Source organism: Podarcis tiliguerta (genome assembly GCF_965153285.1).
Source record: "Podarcis tiliguerta genome assembly, chromosome: 10".
In the NCBI taxonomy this organism is placed as follows: Eukaryota; Metazoa; Chordata; class Lepidosauria; order Squamata; family Lacertidae; genus Podarcis; species Podarcis tiliguerta.
In genome coordinates this window covers 26,030,970-26,043,273 of record NC_139543.1, presented here as the reverse complement: position 1 = coordinate 26,043,273, position 12,304 = coordinate 26,030,970, and positions in this window count along the sequence as shown.

Below are 12,304 nucleotides of genomic sequence, written 5' to 3'. Positions count from 1 at the left end.
GGTGGTGGGATGATGCTGAGTGGTCAGAGGAAGAAGAAGGAGAGGAATGGGAGAAGGAGTCACTGGAAGTTGAAAAGGTAACAGTGTTTAGTGAGCAGGAAGAGGCTATGGCAGAGAGTTGTCCAGAATCCAAGATGGAAAAGGAGGCTGGTGAGGAGAGGGGCTAAGACGCAGAGTTGAGGCAGGCTGCTGTAGAAGCAGGGAGTCTCTCCCTCCTGTGGAAACCAGCTCTCCCTGGGTCTCCCAGAACAAGAGGAATGAAGAGGGTGGAACAAAGAGAGACAAGGTGAAGGAGCCTCTGGTCGCTGGGGAAGGACCTGTGGGATAAGGAGCCTTAGAGAGAAGTAGAAGGCAGGGACCTTCAGTCCTCAGAACTGCCTCATTGGGGCAAAGACCTGCTGAGAAGCATTGCGGGGATCACTACTTGTTTTGTTTCTGAGTGGTTTTGTTTCTTTGAACAAAGAGTTAACTTCACGGACACCTTGTGAGTTATTGGAACCCTATTTCTTTGAAATTAAAAATGTGGTCAATATAACATACATTTATTCCATAGGAGGTTGAAACAGTTCTGGTTATAGAAGAGGGTTATTGCTTTAATACTCTACTTGTAGACTTCCCAGAGGCAGTGATGCAATGGGCAAGGGCTCTAGCTCAGTGGTCAAGCATTTGCTTTCGTTCCAAAGCTTCAATCCCTGCAGGTCAGGTCAAGTTGTTTTATTACAGTCAATGGCCAATATAAAGACAAAAACACTGATCACAAAATTTAAAAGCTCAGAACAAAATAAAATCATGTAAAATCACATGTCCATAGAAAAGCAGTTCTAGGTGGTCATTTATCTGTCAGAAAGAAAACCGTTCTGATTTAGGAATGTCCATGTTATACTAATCCTGAGTGCCAGTCACTGTACAATGGTACCTCGGGTTACATACGCTTCAGGTTACAGACTCCGCTAACTCAGAAATAGTACCTCAGCTTAAGAACTTTGCTTCAGGATGAGAACATAAATCGTGCTCCAGTGGTGTGGCGGCAGCAGGAGGCCCCATTAGCTAAAGTGGTGCTTCAGGTTGAGAACAGTTTCAGGTTAAGAACGGACCCAAGGTACCACTGTATGTCATGTTTTAATTGCTGCTGAACAAAAATTGACCACCTTGTATGTTATACCAGGATTATTATCTAGGAGCAACAGAGTGGCAAGGAACTGTTCAGAACTTCCAGTATATTTCTGGAGTATTGGTAGAATGAGGTCAGAATGTAAATCTCTATAAAACAAACACTGGGGGGTGGTGAACATGTGTTCTACAGTTTCAATTTGGCCAGAGTCACAGGGACAGCGTCCAGTGGCGTAGCGTGGGGCTGCAGGGGGGGCTGGCCGCACCAGGAGCAACATCTGGGGGGGGGGGCGCGCTCGCACTCGCAGCTCTCTGCCCCTACCTGGCTCACTCACTCACTCTCACTGCAGTGCTGGCTGTGCGAATCCGATCCGAGCCACCGGGTCGCCGCCCACTGTGGAGGGGAGGGTGCCAGGCGTGCGGTGCGGTGCGGAGAGAGAGCGAGGGACCATCTGGGGGAGGGACAGTGCAGCGGGGGGGGGGGCGCAAATTACTTGCCTTGCCCCGGGTGCTGACAACCCACGCTACGCCACTGACAGCGTCTCTCCAAATATGAGGTTTTTCTATAGCGTCCTTCAAGGACAGCAGAGGCGAGGACACGGCATTGAGCCAAGGTCTCCCTCTGAGGGTTCAATCCGTGGTGTGTCAAGGTAGGCCCCAGTTTAATGCGGCTGACTTCAGTGGAACTAAATTCAAGTAACTTGGTAAAACTGCCTTCTGAACTGGGCTGTTCCTGATTCACACCTTTACCATGCTTCTGATCCAGATATTAATGTTTAAATCTTGTTTATAATTGATCGACTCATTCTGCAAAACATGTTTCCCTCTCTTTTTACATGTAGGGAAATATGTTCAGTGTCTCTTCTCAGTATATATGCTTGATCTCAGATATATTTACCACCGTGACCTTTCGCACTAGAAGCTGAATGATACAGTCCCACCAAATTAGTTCTGAATCAGTAAGTTAAAACAAAACAAACACCTCAGCTAGTGAAATCTGAGACAGGACTGGATTATGAGATGGTGGTTGTTTCTAAACCAAAGCCAGTGAACAGAATACAGAATATAGGAAACTTGGGTTCATGAGGCCACCACAGACTCGTCTAGTTAACTCTGTTTCTTTGTTCCAAAGACCTCCTTGCACAAACAAGATTTGGAGACTGCCATTTCCAGGTTATAATCCTGTGGCAACATCCTCTGTTTAAGCAAGTAAATGCTTTTAATGTCTTTCAGTCATGCACCCTTGCTGGCTAAATTGGGTTATGCAGCTGTCATTGCATTCATATGAAGCTATGAACTCTGTTCAGCAGGCATAACCCAACAATTATTTACCTACAGCTCATTCTGAAATGAAAGAAGTGAGACAGAAGCCTCTGATCTTGCGGGAATGTTGGCCCCCACTAGTTAGAGATGAGGAGAAACTCAGTTTCCCTACCTAGTTCACACTTCTCGAAACAGTACGCAAAATGAAACATAGTCATCTTTCAAAATTCACGTTTCTCTGGATTTTGCAATGCAGTTCTCCAACAAAGTTATGTGTATCATAATGCATAGACTAGGGTAAAATATGAATAAAATTCATATATTGGTGAAGACAACATAAAAATGCACCATATTAGGCAAAATCACTTTGCAAAAATGTGTATATTAGGCAAAATTTTCATGCAAATATGTGCGTATTATGATAAATTTGCTGATGAATTTTGATGCAGCCTTCTTTTTTAAGCAAATTGATATGGAAATGCAATAAACTGAAGGTAAGATTGGGAAATGAGAAATTAAGAGAAAACAAATCTGACAGATCTCCTGATCCATGTTCCTAATCCTATTGCCATTATAAGAGAATTAAATAAAATTTACCTCAGGCTGTAGCTACAATCTTCAGCACATTGACTTGGAAGGTATCTCCCCTAAAATCAAGTATTTAGGACCTGGGATGCCAGACAGCAGGGAGGATGCTTGAGTGCCATGTCAAGTGTCATAAAAATATTTCAGGCTTATGCTGCCTGTTGTAAAAACACAGTAGGGGAGGGAAATGAAAGAAATGACTCACTGCTATCATTTTAGCGGAAGTATCACCACATAGAGAATCACAGCCATCCAAATCACTGTCTCAAATGTTGCCAAGGCATATTCTTGTCCATGTTGCAAGCCTGGCAGAGTTGTTGATGCATTTGAAGATGGGTAGAAGAATTTACTCTCAGACCAGTAGTTTACAACCAACATAAACTCTAAGGAAATCTAACTTTCCACATCATTTCTGAGACCTATAATAAGTGTCACAACAATGAAGTGCTAATAATGGGTTTAAAGTGGACTGGGACTCATAGGAGAACCATTTAGCCACCATGCCAACTTCAAGAGATATGTGCCTAAATCAGGGTTGGAGAACTTGTGGACTTCCAGATGTTGTTGGACTCAAACTTCCCTTGGCCCCAGTCAGCATGGCCAATGGTCAGGAATGATGGAAGCTGGAGTCTAGGAACATCTGGACACGAACAGGCCTAAATTTTTGAGAGTAGCATTTGCTTTCCAAAGCACCATACTTAGGCTGCCATAAAGAGACGTATTTAGAGATGTTCACTATAGTAATAAGCTCTACACTGTTTCATTCAAACATCCATTCATGGCAGAGCAAAAGCATATTTCAAGTTTGTGTTTTCATATCAAACACTTTGCAGTAATTCGGTGTGTGTGTGTGTTTTTTTTTAAAAAACACACATTTAAACATAACTATATTTATCGAAGGTCATATGAAAACAAATAGCTTGTAAATAGTTTTATGAATTGCGCCACACTTTATAAGCCTCCCTTGCTAGGCATCAATATTATATATAAACCTCAGTAATAAATAAAACTTGGTGATGTTTCTAATAACGTCTTTGGAGAGAGGTGGGGCAGGGGCCAGAGAGGGGAAAGAGAGAACCTGTCTAGTTATATACACTGACAACTTTTCCAGGGCATGTTTACTTCCTCTTGCCAACGGTTTATTCCACTGAAGTGTAAAAGAAACGATAGCTTATTGTGTTTCTAATGATGGTTTTATATCAAAAACTGACTCTGTGATCTTAAAGGCTTACAAATTGTCCCTAGGCGCAAGTTTATACAAGTGAACGGCACCATCTGCATGTAATTTTAGCAAACAGATATCATGGAAACTTGCAGTCTCTCCCAGAATAGTTTAATTAGATGTGAAAAGTGGGCTATGCTCTTCCATTAACTTCAACAGTTATAAAAACAGTGTCAAGTGTTTTGCGATTGAGCTGGCTCCACTGTATGGCTCTTTGAAGGTGTGTCTAAGGATCTGGAAGGCATCCATTGCTTCAAAGTACCCAGTGTTAAGATCAAGCTTCTACTTTGCATTATTTCAGCAGAATTTCATAGGAGCGACGCAAGCTGCCTTAAACTGAGTTCAGTCCAGTGGTAGATCTAGCTCAGTATTGTTTCACTGACTGCCGGATTTAAGGCAGGGATCTCCCCCAGCCCCACCTGAACATGCCAGAGATTGAAATTTGAACTTTGGCCTTGGTAGATGCTCTACCACTGAGCAACACACAGCCCTTTCCCATAACTGAAGATTTCAACTTGCCATGCCACAATCAGTGCCAAACACTCCCTTGACTCCATGGGATGCCAGATTGAGTTACTAGTTTTGTTTTGCTAGCAACCTGGACCATTTAAGTTCAGCGTTGAGTGATGCTGCTGTGAATATATATATGTATGATGACAGTTATGCTGGTGTTACTTGATCCTTTGGCAAATGACTAGGCAAATTCTAGTTCTAGTAATATATCTCTATTCTGGTGAGCCACTGATTCAAACAGAGCGGTGGGACATAAGTGATAGTTTTCCAGATAGAAGGGAACTTGAAGGAGGAAGGATGCAAACATTTAGCTCACTTGTGCCTCTAGCAAACAGATGTTGCATGCTTCTTATTTTTCAAAAAAACCTCCCGGCAAAAGAACACATGAAGCTGCCTCATATCGTTGATTTTTGATAAGATCTGTTGGAACAGTCTCCCTCGGGAGGTTGTGGGCTCTCCTTCCTTGGAGGTTTGTAAGCAGAGATTGGATGGCTGAGATTCCTACATTGCAGGGGGTTGGACTCGATCAGGCATGGCCAAACTTGGCCCTCCAGATGTTTTGGGACTACAATTGCCCTCATCCCTGACCACTGGTCCTGTTAGCTAGGGATGATGGGAGTTGTAGTCCCAAAACATCTGGAGGGCCAAGTTTGGCCATGCCTGGACAAGATGATCCTAGGTCCCTTTCCAACTCTATGATTCTATTATTTGTCCATCTAGCCTATTATTGTCCACTCTAAGTGGTGGTGACTCTCTGGGGTCTGAAACAGAGATCCTTCCTATCATCTGATGGAGATGGCAAGGATTGAACCTGGGAGCTTCTGCATGAAAACCATGCACTCAAACCACTGAGCTATAGCCCATCCTCAGTGTGGTGTACACCAGTGTGGTGTAGTGGTTAAGAGCGGTAGTCTTGTAATCTGGTGAACCGGGTTCGTGTCTCCGTTCCTCCACATGCAGCTGCTGGGTGACCTTGGGCTAGTCACACGTCTCTGAAGTCTCTGAGCCCCACTCACCTCACAGGGTGTTTGTTGTGGGGGAGGAAGGGAAAGGAGAATGTTAGCCACTTTGAGACTCCTTAGGGTAGTGATAAAGTGGGATATCAAATCCAAACTCTTCTTCTTCTTCTTCTTCATGATGTGCATACACTCTCTGGAAAGTGACCATTCTCTCAGACCACTTTCAGCTTCCAAAAAAAATATCGTCCAGCTCCGGTCTCCATAGATCTATATTGCTGCTTGCTTTTGATGCTGCTTCTTATTGCTGCCTATAAAAATTAGAATCTGCATATTAAAATTAAAAAGCCACCCCATAAAGGTCTTTGTATATAGGACACTTCCAGATGACCTGCTTATTGATCATTTATCCTAATGTGGTGGCATGGAGATTAGATGGCGTTGGCTCAAGATGTTGTAGCAAAGCAAAGGTTCTTCCACACTTCCCATTTCCTCATCCCTTTCCTTGTGGCAAAAAAGCCTGATCTTTTGGGATTTGTTGCGCAAGAGCTGCAAATCAGCATTAATTGTGCAACCTGAATTTTCTGGTATGCGATTGGATCTGACTCGAAAATAGTGACAGTCTGGAAGTGCCCATGGAGGAAAAACGTTCATTTTACACAAATATTCCACAGCCTGCCAACTCAGGGCATTTTGCATGGCGTTCGCTGTTTCCACCCCTCCAGCCCGGCTTCAGTTGTGTCTGTATTCCTTCATCTGCCGTTTTGCTAATTCTACAAGAAAGGGAGCACATGCTGTTGCTCAGCAACAGTTGGATAGAAAACAGTCTTTTACCACTTCTGGAGTCTTTTTATGTTTCTCAGTCTTTCTATGATATCTTCATAAGCTGCCCTGGGAATTTATTTGAAGAGCAGGATAACAATTCTGTAAATCATATCTATTAACAGTGATCTCACTTCTCCAAGTATTGGTCCTTATGTAGCAGCGTCCATGCAATAGATATTGGCAAGCTTGGAGAACCCCCAAAATTGCAGAAGTATAATCTTTAGGTGGAAATTCCTAAACTGGGGAACCCCAAAATGCCATGATGAAATCTGAGTATGCACAGTGGCCATGGGATGCTGATTGATTATTGCGGGGCGGGGGATAGGAGAAGATGGGCAGAAAATTGGGCGGGAAGGAGTACGGAAGGCAGCATCCAGATCAGGAACACTCCACACTGCAGCATTATGCTGCAAGTCCAACTTTGCAACTGACTACCGTATTTTTCACAATATGAGATGCACCAGACCATAGGAAGCACCTAGTTTTTGGAGGAGGAAAACAAGAAAAAAAATATTCTGAATCCCAGAAGCCAGAACAGCAAGAGGGATTTGGCTTCTGGGATAGCCGCGCAGCCTGCATTCACCCCACATTTCCCCTTACTTTTTAGGAGGGAAAAAGTGTGTCTTATAGAGCGAAAAATACGGTAATTTTATGATGGGAAGGGTCATAATGAAGGGAAAGAAAGGCGAAGGGCATTTGACTGAAAAGGAGGAAGTGGGAGACTGGAGACGTGGGCCCCTGTCTAAGGCAAGGAACACACAGAGGTTGCAGACTATTTTGAAATAGCTTACGATCTTTCACTTTCTCCTGCCTGGTGATAGCTAAGTTTCCTTCTAATATTGCTTCAGATTTCCAGAGATGAGATAAAATGCACACTGAATTTAGTGAAGTGAGTGCCAAAAATTGGGCTTGGGTTCTAGAGGAAGCGTAGGGGTTATGGCTCCCTCTGGTTTTAGTCAAATTGTGCCCCCCCCCTTGCGTTGTCTTCTAAGAACAGTAGCTAAGGGGAGGCTGAGCCAGTCTGCAACAAAAGGTGAGGTGGTTGATTCCTTCTGTCCTCCCTGTAATGTGAGCATTCTGCAAAACTCTTTGCAAAAATCTTTTTGCTGTACTCTTGCAGCTTTCACAAGCATAGTAGATAGTAGCATAGCAGATAGTAGCATGTGCTTGGATTGTTGCCATCAGCACGAACTACCAAAAGTTCCTTGCCTCTTCCTCACCCCTGGCCTGCTGCCCTTTCACCTTATTCGGCACAGTTATCAGGTCAATGGGGTAAAGTGTAACAGAAGTTGTTGAATTCAGAATATCCTGATGGATGACTTTCCTGGCATGGACTTTCAGGAGAGGAGCCATGTGGTGCCCTTTGCATTTGGAAAAAGAAAAAGAAAGAGAGAAACACCCTCTCTCTCTGTATAAGATAGTTACTAACTCTGTCTGGAATTAGCACGCCGTACTTGGAAAGTGGACTGCAGCTCGTAACAGCACACTGTTTAGCTTTCTTGTAATTGTAGGTCATTTCTTGGTGTGTATGGCAGGCAACACTGGCTCTAGGATTTGAGGGCTCTCATGTTGTGGCAGCCTCAGCCGAGCCCCTTAATCTGGAAAAGTAAAGCCACGTGAACTGATAATTCCCTGAGGCTGCATCTGATCTCCTGTGTTATCCTTTACAAAATAGAAATGGTATCACTTCTCGAATGATGGAGCATTGATAAATAGGGTGGCCATGTGTCCTCCTTTACGCAGGACGGTCCTCCTGTTTCAGGGATGGGACACCTTTTGTATCCCAAGTGCCATGTTCCCTTTTGTGAAACCTTTTGAGAGTTACATGTGTCAGTGTTGGTTGGGGCCAGAGGCAAAAGTACATTTTTCTTTTCTACTGTAGGCTAGTTTCTACACACAAACCTCTATGTCCTTCCTTCTGATACGCAAAAGGTGTTTTCAGAGTCCAGGGACACATTCCAGGCAGACCAAAACACTTGGGGCTCAAAGCAGGGCAAGTGAGGGGTGTGCTCAGAGGAGATGAGGTGTGTGGCTTGAGGAGAGTTTTGAGGGCCAGCTAGAAAAGTCTGGAGGGCTTCATTCAACCACTGGGCCCAAGGTTCCCTGCACCTGCTCTGTTTGGAGTTGCCTTCTTCTTGAAGAGATGCATTTTCAAAGCCCAGTTTAAAGGTGAAGAACCATAAGGAAGGAGAGCAGGACCCTTACAGCGACTCATCAGCAGTTAGCACCTGAACAGCAGAGTTACCTGATAACAGCTTGCTCCACTATAGCATAGTAATTGACTATTCTGGGGCTTTCTAAATTAAGAGCGCTGTAATAAATGAACCTAAACAATTAGTAAAACATATTTCTAAATTTTAATGTATACACATAAATTGGCATTATGATGCATTTCCTCCTTTTTTGGGTAATAGATCACCCTACTGGCAAATGTCCACCCTGGCAACCTCTAGAGCAGCGATTCCCAGTTAGCCAAGAACTGCTGACTCCATTTTTCAAAAGCCAAACCATGCGCCCCCCCCCCCAATTTTGATATCTCTGTGGTAATTTATTGTTATGTGAATGGTGCCATGGACCACAAGGGTGGGTTATGTGGACCCCTGGGGGTCTGTGGACCACCAATTGGTAACCAGAGCATGATGTAATGCCGTGGTCTTATGAATTTCTGTTCCAGACCTCTAACTCGGCCAGCTGCTCCTCCACTCCCTGCATGGAATAACTGGTTGTACCCAATTCACTACACCACACAGATAGAACAGGCCAAGGGAAGCAACAAAGTTCTCTTCTTATCTCTTGCACAATGTACTGTGGGACTTTGTGGTCTAAGTCCCAGAGCAGTAAGATTTAAGGATCTAAATTTAGGTAGTGTTGCAGCTAAATTATTACAATGCCCTGCAGTAAAAACGAATACTGGAACACCAAGTGTCTAGACGTAACTTTAAGGCTGAAGCTTTTTTTGGGGGCAGGGGCACAGTTGTTGAGCTATTTTTAGTTCCACCATACATCCAATTTCCACCCTGACACTGCTACTGACTTCAGTATTCCGAATACGTCCGGGAAAACCTGGATGTATGGCAACCCTACATTACTACATTTCTTAAGACCCATTGACAGCCATGCTCACCTCCCCAGCATTTTTTGTTGATTCATTTGAAGTGTAGTAGAATCAGCAAGATGCAACCAATGGGTGCGGGGATCCAACTGTTGACTTTTAAGGGCCTTGCTGCTGGAAGGGAGAACCTGGGATCAACAGGCCGCTGGTCACTGTTAAAGCTACATGTAGCACAATCCTATGCATGTTTTCTCAGAAGTAATTGTGCATCTCTACTTGCCCCACACCCATAGTCACAAATGGCATCACCTCTGGGGCAGGACAGTATGGTTTGAGGGGAAGGGCCTCAGGTGTCGAAACAAATCCCTGGATGCAGGTTCTCTCCCCCCCCCCCCAGTACAGATTGCTTTGTGTGATTTTGCTTAAACAAATGGTTTGGGTAAAATAGTGGTCTCTAGAGTGGATATATTGCATATTTTCATGTGTATGGCTGTTTCTCTTATTTAGCCTTGAATCCACCCGACAATCAGCACCGCCACTGCTTCTGCCTCGTTCATCCTTTCTGCTTTTCTGCCAGTGGTGCATCTGGTTAACTGGCTGTACTATTTTGACTTAACTGGGGTGCAAATTCAGCTGCCCTTTATTTAAAAATTAGCTGCCCATTATTCAAATAAGTTTATGAAGGTGTGCTTTGAATTTCTCCCCCCTCTCCTCGATTGACATGAAATGTCACTTTTATTTTCTTTTGTGTGATATGCATGAGATGTATGAGATTCTATTTTGAGATGAAAGGCATAGCATAGCATTACCATATTTCTGATAGTATCTTTTTTTCTGTGGTTGGAATATCCCTGCAACCCACCACTGAACGACACAAAGGCAGATTGTTCCATACGGTCAACAATGCACCCTATGTGCTTCAGCTGAAAATTCCAGAAGTACAGTGAGTGTTGTTGGAGAAACTGTCATCTTTTTCATCACAGCATTGGGTCCAGAATTAAGAGCGTCCAGTTCTACAGCTCCGTGGAAACTGTATAAAATGTATGCACGTGGAAATGCTTCCACAATGGTAGTATGCTACACTCGTGTGACTTATAAAGAGAGTGCACAGAATTCATGTCGGCAGCATGCCAGGCTCAAGAGAAAGTTAACTTTCTGACTGTTACTTAAGCCACATTCACAGGGAGAATTTGAAGAGTCAGAGATGTACCAAAAGCACATGGAATTCCTGAAGAAACACACATAAACCAATTTGTTCAGAAGAAAGATAAGGGCCACAGAGTGAGAACCAGTTTCAGATGCATGCCATAGAGACAACTGTATGGGCCTTTTCCCACCTCACTTAGCTTGGTGCCACATCATCCTTGCATGGGGAACAATAAGCCAAGAGTCTGTGAGTGTTGGGAGATGATGGAAGCTGGAGAAACAGACATGTCTGCCCCACGTAAGTCCAGCATCTGTTTTTGGGGGCTCTCCTGGAACCCTAATGGGGAAGCAAGATCCACTGGGGTGCTAATGCCTTGAGCCCCTCTATCCTTTGATCAGGTGGCATATCTGCGTATATAGAAACATATATAATCAACATATCACAGTCTCCACTGACCTTCATAACAAGGAATCTGAATCCTGGATAAGTATGGGAATCCCTGGGGTCTCTTGAGACTGGGGTGCACAGAACAATAGAATTGGCAGAGACATAGTTGATCACCAAGCTCTTTTTTGAGGCAGGACATTCTATACACTGACTAAACTTTGCCTAACCTTTAAACAAAGGACTCAAGAGGCAACTTGTTTTACTGGGGGACTTTATGTTGAATCTGTGGTTTAGCCAGTTTTCTTGTGCTTATTGCAACTCTCTGATTTTATTATGTCAATAAAATAAAATAATTCATGGCCTATAGATTCGGGGGGGGGGGATTGTGGAAAGTAAGATTATATAATATTAGTGTTCTGAAACCACTGTGGAACTATCATGGCTGTTCCTAGAACATCATGAAGAAAATGGGACCCGTCATTAGAAAAAACCTTTATGAGCCAGATTGAACTCTGTAGGAATACTGCTGATGTGAGGATGATTTTGATCTATTCCTTGTGAGAGCTATTTCTCATTCACCAAGATAACAGCTGCAGAATGCTCATGACAACTGTAATCTTTTTCTTCTTCTTTTTTTTTTAAGGATTAGAAGTAAAAGACTCTCCAGGACAGAATGGCAGTCCAAACTTTCTAGCTCCGTAGTAATGGAGTAAGCAGTATTTTTTCATGATTGTGTTTTGTGCGAAGCAAGTCTCCATTCTCGTGCAAGTTCTTTGCTTTCCACACATGCACGCTTATATATATATGGATTCTGCACTGACCTGTATTTCCATCCCCTCCCCTGTGTAGCTGAAAATTCCCGCCGGCTGACATAACAGCTGTACAGTGCTGAAGGAGATCCAAAAAAGGCTGAAGTGCCATTCTCTGGTTGCTGTTTCCAGCCCGACAGCATAAACGAAGTAACCATTTGCCAGCTTCTGATTCTCTGCTCTTGGTATCTGCATACAGTACATGACGATTGCAGGGCATTGCACATCTCACACTCAAGCAGGATATCCGAGTATTGAGAAAACCTTATGTAAGATGTTAAGATGTTGTTACACTGCTGCAGGTACTATTGCAGGTATTAGTGTCTAATGTGCACTCAGAACACTAAGAATCTACATTTCATGGAGTAAATACTTTTTTCATATTTTTCTGTATTATTATTTTTTAATGAGGAACATGCACCTGTTCGTTAAACC